Source organism: Excalfactoria chinensis, chromosome 7 (assembly GCF_039878825.1).
Source record: "Excalfactoria chinensis isolate bCotChi1 chromosome 7, bCotChi1.hap2, whole genome shotgun sequence".
In the NCBI taxonomy this organism is placed as follows: Eukaryota; Metazoa; Chordata; class Aves; order Galliformes; family Phasianidae; genus Excalfactoria; species Excalfactoria chinensis.
The window spans coordinates 33,296,219-33,306,900 of NC_092831.1; positions in this window are offsets into that span (position 1 = coordinate 33,296,219).

The following is a 10,682-nucleotide window of genomic DNA, read 5'->3' on the forward strand; positions in this document are numbered from 1 at the left end:
TAATAACCAGCAGACGTTAAGCTTAAGCCCAGCCGATTAGAGTTAATAATAAATGATCATTAATTAAAGCTAAATTACAGGGGGAGGTGCAGGCTTGGCTCTTGAGCCAATTAGAGCCCTGCAATTCATAACGGACAGAATCTATCCAGACTGTGAATAAATGATCAAAGGCTAGCAAAGTCTACAGCAAGGCTGTGTAGTGGTTAAAATGCTGCACTGATAAGGAAGAGGCCAAAAAGGTCGAGTGAGCCAGATATCTCACTTGGTCTGTATTACGCCAGCAAGATTTGCTGCACTGTGAGTGTGTGTGTGTGTGTGTGTGTGTGTGTGCATGAGGGCCCAGTGCTGAGCGCAGCCTGGCTCCAGAACACTGTGGGCTCAGCCCCAAAAGGAGGCATGGACCTGATGGATGGAGGTCTGATTATTGGGTGGTCCTGCGTTGGACCAGGAGTTGGACTTGATGATCCTCATGCATCCCTTCCAACTTATAATACTCAATGGTTCTATGAATCTAGGATATTTGTTCACTGGGAGCCCTTCATGGTGCCAGCTTGAGGGAAAAGGCTCTAGGGAAGTTGGTTTGATCTCCAGAAAGAGGGTGAGAGGCAACAAAGAGCAAGCAAGGTGTTGATGGCTGTGTTCAAATGAATCCACTGCACCTCCGAAAGAGTCATGGCTGAGCCTTACTGACTTTTACTTTGGCATTTGCACAGAGGGATAAGACAGGGTTACCCCTGGAGATGTCTTCCACCCAGACTCACCATTCAGCTCCCAGTCACAGGCACACCCTCTGGAGTCCAGCACAAAGCCATGAGATGGAGCCAAGTGAAACCAGTTTTGAGGGCTCAGGAATCGTAACTGTGCAAATGTGGTTTTATCAGAGCTGAAGGGTCACACTTACACTCCTCCACTCTCCCTGGTCCACTTGGGGTCCATTGTGCAGCACAGTCACCTCAGAGAGTTTGCACCACTGTATTGTGCAGGACTCACACTGTGCCTGAAGCACAGGGAGATGATGACAGCTGCTTGCTTCACTTTCAGAAGCCAAACTGAAGCCGGCACAAGCTCGGACCTGACTCTGATGTGTCATGTGTGTGAGGACGGAGAGTCGGAGACATTCATGCTCACTGAGTTGATGTGATTGTTGGCAAGGGAGCAGCTGTTAACTGGGAGACGAGAATGTGATCCAGAAAGGGGCTACCAGTGGAGCAGAACGTGCCACCACCTCTGGCAGTGTCAGTGGTGCTGATAAACCAGGGAAGACAGGCTACATTCATTGGAAGTACTAGGGATAAGCAGGTGAGTTATGGTGACACCCGGACAGCTGCAGAGCCAAATAATTCCCACTATACTTCTGTCTCCTGCCAAAAGTCTAGGAACCAGATCCACTGCTCAGACTCTTAGAAGGAGGTGGAAGCTCCTTCTGCTTCCATGAGTGGCACTCAGGGAACCTTGCTCGCCCCCAGTTTGCTCTCAGTGCTGGAAAGCGCTGCCCTCTGGCAAACCAAGAGCTCCAGGGTGTTCGCACACATCAGCACAGTGACAACTAGGCGTGGATCCCAGGGACAAAACATTCCTTGTTAAACTTCCTGGTGGTACAGAGAAGACTTAGATTACCCAAAGAACTGCCAGCTATGGGGAAAAAGAAAGCATTTTGAAAGGCACACTCAGACATTCAAATGTGTTTGCCAAATGATCTTCAAATAACACATAGCAACAGTGATACTCTGAAAGCTCTGTTCTGGTCCAAAGAAATTCCACCTGCTTGTTTTCTGCCTGTTTCTTCTGTGTCTTACCTGCACAGCAACTGTTCCAGATGTGCTAGACTAGATTAAACAGAATGTTCTCATTTAGGAATAAACACAGGTTGTGTTTTTAGTTTAATGCGTTTTGGTTCGACACTGCGAGCATCCACGCAGGTAATTTGGAAAGATGCTCTAGTTCAGACTTGCATGCTGTGTAATTACCACCAGGTGCAGAGCAATCGCTGTGGCACCATGATGTGAGCAGCAGGACGGCTGACACAGCTGAGGTGTCAGGGCTTGCTGGCCCAAATAAATGCCAGCTCGTGCCAGTGCTGGGTATGGGGTGGTAGGAGGCAGGGAAAAGAAGCTGGCAAAGCTTGGTCTCCTTTGCACAGCTTTGACAGATGCAGGCAGTTACTGACTCGAGGCAAGATATCCTAAATTGCACTGCTCATGCTTCCTGGGCCAGCATGTGCATGTAGTTGCGTGCAGAACAGCCATGGATGAAGGGTTCCGGGTCTACAATGCACAGCATGCCAGTAGCTGTGGTTGTCTTAAGAAGAAGCAAGAGGGAACCTGATCCTGCAGCCAGCCAAACAGCAGTGCAATCAAGAAGAATGAGCTGAGCCTGGAAATATTTTTGATCATCATTTTCCAAACAAATCTATTTTTGCAGAGACTTGATTTATCCGTGTTTCTGGGCTCAGACAGCAAGAGCAATTTCTGGGGCTGTTCACAATGGCTGAACCTATCCCACAGTTCCCACATTGGATCAGCACCTTTGGCACCCACTCCTGACGTGAATGCCTGATGCAGTGTTGAAGGCCCTGTTCTGATATGAATTTCCTTCTAACTGAAGCTTCTAAAGACTCCTGTCCAATAACAGGGTATTTCTTTCCCTTCCTCACTTCCACAGGTTATTCTGGAAAATCAATTCTCAAGATGCAGGAAGAATAAAAACAGCCAAACACATGAACTAATCTCTCTGACAGCACAATTACTTCCAAGCGCCTATAGTGTAGAGACAAAGAAGCCTGTAGAAGGAAACAGAGGGAATCCCTATACAAAAGAAGGAAATTTGGGAAGAATGACTAATCCAAGAGAGAAAATTGGGTGTTGTGTTGTTAGCAAGACAAAGGTGTCTCAAAATATCAAGCTGATATTTGTGTCATGCAGGGCGCCAGGACATTACGCTGCAGTACTGGACCTTACTGGTGGAGCAGGGTGCTGGGATCTCACAAGGTTTTTAGGGACAGGCTCTGAGAAGCCCATCATTTGAGTACTGAGTGGCGTGGGATGACATCTGAAAATGAGTCTCAAATGCTAACTTGTGAACTGCTTAAAACTGAATGCCATCAAGCTGATTTAGAAGGGCGACCCGATTTGATCTTCCAGTGCTGGAAGCTGTTGCTTTTGGCAAAAGGTGTGATGATGGAGACAGAGCTAGCTGGCTTAGGCTCTTGAGCTCTGCAGTGGGTGTCTGTTGTGCAACATGCATGCAAGAAATGCCTCTCAGTCACTTCAACAGAGCCCTCCAGCACAAGTCAACAGTCTCAGACCTGGTCACCCTCCCATACATTGTCCTTTGACAGATTCAAAGACCTCAGCAGTGCCGGGATCCATAAGGCAGGGTTGTTGCACAGTATGTGAAAACTCAAGGCAGGTCCTGACAGGCTCTGTGGCTTCAATTCAGTGATGGATGGATGTGTGCCATACCCCACGGCAGGGGTTATCTGGAGCATTTAGGTTATTCTTGGCATCTGTTTTATCTCAGTATTCAGTGCCCAGCTCCTCTGGGATCCCAGATAGTGGAAAACTGGCAGATAGTTTCACCCCCACAGCTTTGACACCTCAGTTTTTAGCCATCCCTTTTCTCTTGTCCAGATCGGTATAACATGGTTAATTTCTCCCTGTTCACTCTAAAGTGATGTAAAATGTTCACTTCTTTGGTCTGCTGAATTATCACATGCAAAGCGCAGTGCTCACAGTGCTCAGGGGGGTTTGTTTAACCTCTTGCAAAAGCTCAGAGGCAGAGCTCAGCATGTTTGTGATACCCATTCCTCTCTCTTCCATTTCACACATCCTAAAGCCATTTCCCTTGAGGCAGGTAGGCTTAAGGAGGTGCCACTCTTCAGGCCTTTAGAAGTAGAAGCCCTTGTGAGTAAGGTCAGCGGCTTCAAAGGGAGATGTTATCTCTTTTCAGACTGAAAGCCCTCTGCCCCCCCAGAGACACTTCCCAAAGGGATGGATGCCCCCTTCCCAACCATAGGTCCTGCAGATGCACATAGGCTGTTTGGGTCCTTGTGGATTTTGCCACAGTAAGAAGTGATTCATGCTTGGGGCCATCTTTGTGGCAGGGGCTTTTATAACTCTTAGGTACGGTGAGAGCTGAGTGAGTGATGAGTTCTTCCCTCACTCAGGATATTTATAGTGGCTTTTCTTTCTTTCTTTCTCAGCCGAGTCACCTATTTTCGCAAAGCTTGTAGGCGCTTTGTGTCAGCAAGACTTCAACTCCTCTGCCAAAGCTACGGGAGATTGGCCAAAGGGTTCCAAGGTTTCTCATAGTGGGGATGCTAGATTGGCTGCGATACCCTTTTCACTTATTTGTTCTTTAAACCACGCTGCACAAGCCTTTCATCTTAAGAGATGAAGCTAAGAGCCGTGAGTCTATGTATTTCAGCCTTTATTTTTGGAGGTACCTAGGGTTGCATTTTCCATCTGTTTCTCCACAGCTGAGCTGGCTAACATTTTGTTTCTCAGTTTGCACTGGAGCTGGGTTCTCAGCATTTTGCTATGGAGATTGGAATCATATCAGTAGCATCTCTTCCTGAGTGCATCAGCTCTGACCATACCAGGTGGGATGAGACCCACAGCATCTGCTGTGAGATTATTATAGCTCTGCCTGCTTACACAGAATGGATGTAGACCGGCATGTATTTCACTTCACCAAGGGCCTATTCTGGATAACCAAGTATAGCTGTCTATTTTTCTGTCACAGAAACATGCATCTGAATTCATGTTTTCACCTGGAGGGCTCAAGAAGGAGGGAGGGCAGGTCCATCTGACCAGATGAGTTGTCAAGATGTCCATCTGTCTCCCCTAAGCCCCACTTTTGTAGGCTCACAAACAGGACTGGAGCTGCAGGAATGAATGCTTTGCACAACGGCAGATTCAAGCCTGGGGGAAGTTTCCAGTCTCCAGAAAACAAATAACAGTTTAAAAAGTATTTTCTATGTATTTGTAACTTTCTGCAAGGAGAGTCTTTTCTCTTTTGCTTCACCAATGAATACAGACAAATGTCTTCCTACATTTTTGGAATTAAAAAAATAGAGTTTTAAGGTATTTTGTCCCCATTCTCCTTCTATTTTATTCTCTTTTCTTTCCTGTGCTCCGCAATATGAAAAAGATGTTGAGGTCTTTGAATGCACTGACTTTGCCTAGTTGGAAGTAGGCAAGGCTGAGAGACAACCTTGGCCCAGGTTAATGCTCCTGTGCCACTTCCCTCTGGGAAGGCTGTGTTGCACCAGCTCTGCACACTTGTGCCCTCTTCCTTTTCCCACAGCCTGTTTTATTGGCATTCTCTTTCCCTTTTACAGCCGCCCTTTGCTGCACCTGATTTCAGTGACCTCTGGTCCCCGCATAGCTTGCATTCCTCTGGGCAGGGGTGCAGGCCAGCAGGAAGGGCTTTCTCCTTCCTTGAGCCAGTCCAGATGAGCTCAGCGGGTCCTTCAGTGATACTGGAATCCAGCCCTATACTTTCTGTGCCCCAAATACTTGTCCTGGGAAAAGGCCAAGTCCCAGGAGGATGCCTCCAGGGAGCATGAGAGCTAGTATTGCACAGGGTAGTGAAAGACACAGCAGTTTCCCCCTGCTCTAGGAAGATGCAGCTGCTCCCATCCAGCCGTCTTGTGCACACCTTGAAAACTCTCTCTTTGGTGCTGTCCCCCCATGTGCTAGGGATAGGGAGAGGGCATTTCCCCGCAACCAAGAAAGCTTTGTTTTGATGCCTAGCCAAGTCTTCTCTTTCCTTTTCCAGCCCCTGTATAGGATCTGAACAAGCAGAGGGGCTGCTGAATGTGGGGATCACAGCATATGAAGTGTTGCGCCTGGCAGAGCCAATGCTATCAGGCAGAGCCCTTTGATTTCCCACCAGAGTCAGGATTCCTGCATCTACCACAGCCCTCAGGCAGCAGATAACAGGGGGCTGGAGTATGTCCTGAAGTGCTGACAGGGGCTGTGCCCATTAATGTGTATTGGCAGCTCTAGCCCAGGCAGAAGCCTTTTTCTACCCTTCCCAATGGTGCAGTGGCTCCTCAGAACAAGCCACACATAGGCACAGCCTACTGCAGACAGCCCTGCACTGCTGGGCTGCGGCTGAGCTGGGGAGACAGCATGGGCATTCATTCAGTGTGGATGCTTATTCTCCATCCCACAGGGAATGAGGCCTGCCAGAGATGGTGCCCAAGACCCTGCCATTGAGGGAAGACCTTAGCAGTGGAATCAGCCTCATGAGCAGGGTTGTGAGAGGAGGCTGGGCTACCCTTCTGCTCCCAACAGTGAGTTGTGCTTGCTCTAGGAGGCCTTTGGCTCCTCATAGCACTGGAAAAGCCATGACCATGTGTTAAAGCTCAGTGACTGAGGGACCAGACTTGAGCTTTGTGAGTGCTGGGATCTTGTTTTGCTGTGGGTGGAAATCTCCAGCCTTCGGAGCTTTGGTCACGACAGTTTTCCTCTATTTCCTCCACATGACTTTGCTCTCCTTACTGAAGTATGACACAAGGAAGGCTTTCACATGCAACTTCAGCAGAAATGCCTGTTAAAAGGAAGAAAACCAATTCCAACAAGCAGAATTAACCTCCCGGAGATTTACAGCCTCCCACATCCTCCAGCCAGACGGCCTAATCCACGCTGACTGCAGGAACGCTTTGTGCCAGGGACCAGAAGCAACTTGCCACATCCGAAGGGATGCAGACGCTTGCAGAGTGCTGGGATGCCACATCTCTACTCAACACGTGGGCACAGATGGGTGGCATGCAGAACAGCTAGGAGGTTCAATGTTTCCCTACGATAACGCTGCTCCAAGAGTGTGCAGGCGGAAGGGGCTTCTTTAAACACTCCTATTTAGAAATAAAAATAGAAATCAAAAATAAAAACAAATCCAACGAGCTGGGCTGTTTCAAAATCCAGAGACTGGCACAAAACCCACGGGTTACATTTTTGGGTTGCTTTCATTTAACACTAAGCGCCAGCTTCTTTCCATCTGCAGTCTCAGTTCCCCTTTCCTTCTGGTGTCACCCTGCTGGGAAAAGCCCCCCCCAGGATGCAGAGCTTTTGCTTCACCATCAGATATCACCAGGTTCCCAACAAAACTACCTGGAGTAGCAATAACATGGATGAGCTCAAATCGTTCATAAGGGGAGGGAAGCAGCAGACTGCTGTGAAAGCAGGGATTGCTGCACAGAACTGGGTTGGATTCATGCAGAGTCACGTCAGTTCCTTGTGGCTTAGGATACATGAATTCCCCCAGAGAAAACAGAACCCTGCCTCAGCATTGCGTTGTACCCAGTGTGCTTCTGGGAGGTCTTTGCTCTGTGAATTGACCTTCAGAGCTTTACAGGAGAGGATCTTGCTGTGTTAAAACAGGAACAGGACACATGAAGCACTTGAAATGCTGGAAATCGCATCTGAAGATTTAGATTTTACCTTGCATTTAGATGACCTTAAATATTCAGATTTGAAGTCACTGGCAGCCGGGCTGTGAGATGATCCGGTCTACGTGACTGATACACGGTGATAATTGATAGCAAACTGCACTGCTAGGCCTTTTCAGTATGTGTAATTATATATCAGCACATACCCTCAAGAGATTAATTACTGCCTGATGTGCTTTTGGAGCAGAGGTAAGCTCAGGGAGGCCCACCTCTCCCTCCCCCAACCTTGTATTTTCCTAGGAAGGAGCTTTGTTTGTAGTAGGGGCTGTTTGAGTCAATATTAGCAGAATACCATCTACTGAGTATTGTGTCTGCATACCGGCTGTGCAACAGGTATGACACACGCACACACACACACATGCATGTGCACTCACACTCCTGCACACCCCCTGCCTCCCTCCTGCCCATGTGCAGATCCAGAGGTGGTGAGAAGAGAGAGGAGCAGGGGAGAAAGGCTGGGATGGAAACTGTCAGCTTTCCCAGACTGTTTCTACCTTTGTTTTCTTTTAATAGAGCAAATTTACTGGGATAGGAGAATCATCAGACTGATTCAGACATGCCTCTATTTTGGATCACAGAACCATAGCATTGTTAGGTCTGGAAAAGACCTCTGAGATCATCTAGTCCAACCATGCTGGTGCAACAACCTCTGTGAACAGAATTAAACACCTTCCAGCTCCTCTTGGCTCTCCTGCTGCTTTGTTGCCCCAAAGCAAGACCTTGCACCATCAGCTTCGGCTGGTCAGGAGGTGGACAAGGGAGAGCCTTGAGGTCAGATCTGCAAGGGATGGGATTTAAATGATCTGCTGACTCCATTATAGCTTACATGTGTCCAGAGCTTGTTCGTGCGGCTGTCTTAAGCAGAGCCATGGAGAGAGCACGATTAAGTAATTAACAGTAATTAAAGGCACATATCCATGAGCACGTTGTCCATGTTTATCCTGCACGGCCCTGCACTAGTGACTGTCCTACACCTAGGGCAGAAGTCAAGGTGACCAGTGAGAAACCCTCTCCACCCTTCTTCAATCGACTCACTGCATTTACAAGGTTTAGGTTTGGACTGGAAGGTGGATATCTACACTGGTCCTGGAGACTTGCCTATAGGAAAAGACTACTCCAGGGTATGCCAGGGAATACAGTTTTAGGGTTAACTGGAGGAGAAAAGTATTCTCCCCTGTTAGCAATTGCATCTACAGTGGATTGCATTAAAGCAGAAAAGGAGGCTCTGCTTACTACAAGCACTACGCCCAAGGAAGGCCCCCACACAAGTCAGACTACCTGGGATAATCAGGGACTGCTATTTGAGTACAGCATCACCTGAGGAACAGCACTGAGGAGAATGAAGACAAACTCCTTTCTCCCCTTGTGCTCTCTCATTATCATCTACACATAAATTATTCACATTCTTTGCAAGCTGAGTCCTGTCTTGACTGAAGGAGTTCAGATCATTAGAACCCAACTATTTTTCTGCATATTTCATGATAAAAGAAGCTCCATCAAGACAGGAGATTGGGAGCAGGGGGTAAATGGGTAAGATTTCTTCCGCTGCCATTTCCATTCCCGAGAGTTTCCTGAGATTGCCACACCAGAGATTCCTGGATACTCAGGCAGAAAAAGGCCATGGATGACATGGAAAGGATGGAAGCATGTTCGTTTTTGGACAGTGAGCGAGGAGGAACACGGTGTGGTTTTCAAGGACTTCCATTACAGATGCAAACATTTTGGATGTGGCACTGAGGGCTATGGGTTAGTGGTGGACTGGGTAGTGTCAGGTGATGGTTGGACCTGGTGATCTTAGGGGTCGTTTCCAACCTAAATGTTTCTATGATTCTATGACATTTCTCTTAGCCCCCAGGCCTTCTCCCAGGCTATCCTTTATCCAGGACTAAGCCAACTTTAGCATAAAATGAGCCAGTAAGGCTCTACTCAGCTTAGCTCACAACATCCCCAGAGGTTGCAAACCTTTGGACCACAGTGATAAACCTCCAGCAGAGCTCTCATTCCTCAGAGCAGCCCCTTTGGTGACCTCCCAACAGGTTTATGGCCTCATGCTCCACTGCTCCCTTCAAACACATTGTCACATCAGCATCTCCCTGTCTGCAATAGAGCTCCAGTTTTCACCCATTACACCCTAGCAATTATTACAGACACAAAGCAGACAAGCTGAAAAGAAATGCTGGTGCTAAGGTTCAGTAAAACAGTTTTTCTCCTCTACCTCCTTTGCTCTAATTGAGTTTTACAGGGAGGGGGAGGAAAGAGGGGGGCCCAGATGAGTTATTTGTCCTGCATGAGGTTTTGTGGCCGCATGGAGGTGAGTCATCATGGAAATATTTCATCCCTTTCCAGCCTGGACTTACTCTTCCCATCACACCCTTGTGATGAAAAGAAGATGGGCAGCACCTTATGAGAGGCTGGTCTGAGAGGGAAGACAGATGGATTCCATGCCAGAAGCTGCAGCAACAATGGCAAGGGATGGGGTTAACCCACCCTTGATGAACTGAGGCTGCTGGAAATCATGAGAAATGCAGCAATCCCAGGGCCAGGCTGAGCCCCAGGAGTCAGCCCCTCCTCTCATCTTCTTCCTTGTGCTGAGGTTTGCAAGGGGAATATCAGCAAGGCCTCCACCTCTCTGGGACCACCAGATACAACCTCTTGGCCGTGTGCTGGAAACAGAGACCTGCGCAGCTGCACTGTGAAGGCCATTTCTCCTGCAGTCACTAGCTACAAAGGTTGGACGGGGAGCAACAAGTGCACATGACAAGAATGCTGTGAGGGTGTGTTAGTATTTTTCCAGTTTTCCCCCATTGTCATCTGGGCACTGACCATGCTCTAACAAATGCCTCTTTCTAAGTAAGGTGATTTGTAAGGCTGGCTGGGAAAAGCACGGTCCATCCTGGGAGGATGTAGCGGGCAAGCAAACACTGTGAAGTCGCAGCACTGCCATCCTTCCTCCTGCCTTTGGAGATTCGAAATGGGCAGCAGAAACCAGAGGATGGGGAAGCTGCCAAAGAGCTGAAAGGGTCTCCTTGTTAGAAGGGGTAGAGAGGGCAAGCAGCAAGGGAGGGGGCTTTCCAAGAGCTGTTTAAACATTAGCCAGTCCAACAATTGCCCTGTGTTTGCATTTCCCGTTGCCACACTTTTTTTTTTTTTCACCTCTGTGCTCTCTCAAACCCACAGCAGAGCTGAACAAGCAGGGATCACCCAACCAAACATGAATTGGGAACGT